The sequence below is a fragment of the Euleptes europaea genome, chromosome 16 (assembly GCF_029931775.1).
Source record: "Euleptes europaea isolate rEulEur1 chromosome 16, rEulEur1.hap1, whole genome shotgun sequence".
NCBI classification, from domain to species: Eukaryota; Metazoa; Chordata; class Lepidosauria; order Squamata; family Sphaerodactylidae; genus Euleptes; species Euleptes europaea.
In genome coordinates this window covers 8,875,791-8,877,483 of record NC_079327.1, presented here as the reverse complement: position 1 = coordinate 8,877,483, position 1,693 = coordinate 8,875,791, and the positions used below count along the sequence as shown (strand labels likewise).

Below are 1,693 nucleotides of genomic sequence, written 5' to 3'. Positions count from 1 at the left end.
TGGGGAGCTTATTTGCCCATCTGAAAATCCTCTGCCATTGACCTCTTTTCTTAGACAACTGTTATCTATTTTTTTTAAAAAAATCTGATTGTCAAATCAATATTAGAACTAAATCACCCCCCCCCCCGAAGTCTAGCCATATTTACTTGAATATGTGATGCTGCTTTATGGTAAATCAGACCATTGGTCCACCATAGTTAGTATTGTCTGCTCAGAGGTCTTTCATGTCACCTACCACTAGAGTTGCTAGGTCCTTCTGCTCCACCAGCGGGAGCTTTGCAGGAACATAGCTGGGGGCATGCAATGCATGCACAACCCGCACAACACACTGATGTCACTTCCAGGTTTACCCGGAAGCGATGCAGATGCTCTAGCAATCCCTGTTTCAGTGGAGATTGCTAGAGTGTCCACATCACTTCCGGGTAAACCCAGGTGATGTCAGCATGTCATGTGCCTCCCCCTCCTCCTGGCCCTCTTTCCCCCATGGAACAGCTGAGGGGCAACAGCCAGCCAGGTGGATTGGTGGGCTTTTTGCCTGCTCCCACCAGGCAATTGGAAAGCCTACCTACCACCCAGCACCTGATTTCACTTTTAATTGGAGATGCCAGGGATTGAACCTGGGACCTTCTGCATTCCAAGCAGATGCTCTGCCACTGAGCTACGGCCAGTCAAAGATTCTAGTTAAACTGAAATAATTAATCTGCCAAAACACCTTTAATAATTGACAGATTTATGGTATAATCCTATGCATGCATACTTAGAAGTAAGTTGAACACAAACAAGAAACTGTCTTATACTGAATCAGGTCATCAGTCCATCAAGGTTGGTATTGTCTACTCAGACTGGCAGCAGCTCTACAGGGTCTCAAGTGGCGGTCTTTTACATCACCCGCAGCCTGGTCCTTTTAACTGGAGATACTGGGGTAGGAACCTACTGGGACCTTCTGCAAGCCAAACAGATGATTTACCACTTATCCATGGCCCCTTCCATTTCTTATCCCTTTCACCTCCTTTTTGCAGATAGACAGCTGCCAAAGTGGCCATTTTCTACAGGGGAACTGATCTTTATCTCCTGGAGATCAGTTGTAATAGCGAGAGATCTCCAGCCACCACCTGGAGGTTGGCAACCCTAGAGGTGCATGAATGTACCACAATGCTCTGGGGAAGCAGGAAAGAAACCTCAGCAGCATCAAACACTGGGCAGATAACCTGTGGTGAAATCTCATGTGTTTCCATGACCACTTGTCAGGGCGGCGAAGAAGTTGAGTCTTGACAAGGTTGTAGTTTTCAGTGGCCGCACCTATAAGTTCCACTCTGACCTTGAAACGTTTGAGTTTGGCAAGAAGGTAGGATTTTGTTTTCTGCATAGGCTTACCAACCTCCAGGTACTAGCTGGAGATCTCCTGCTATTACAACTGATCTCCAGTCGATAGAGATCAGTTCCCCTGGAGAAAAGGGCCATTTTGGCCATTGGACTCTATGGCATTGAAGTCCCTCCCCTCCCCAAACCCTGCCCTTCTCAGGCTCCGCCCCAGAAACCTCCCACTGGTGGCAAACAGGGACCTGGCAACCCTATTTTTGCATTATAAATATATTACAATAAAACAGATATTAAAAAATTAAGAAATATATTACAATAAAACATAGCATGCAATCTTGAAGTGGGGGCGAAGCTCCTTAGGAGCCAGTGTGAC

General features: G+C 46.4%; 1 non-coding gene across 1 annotated transcript; it reads right to left on the bottom strand.

Moving 5' to 3' along the window:
- Positions 1-596: 596 nt before the first annotated feature.
- On the bottom strand, positions 597-665 carry TRNAS-GGA (transfer RNA serine (anticodon GGA)). Its single transcript has one exon. It is a non-coding gene; the product is annotated as a tRNA-Ser (tRNA).
- Between the last annotated feature and the right edge of the window lie 1,028 nt (positions 666-1,693).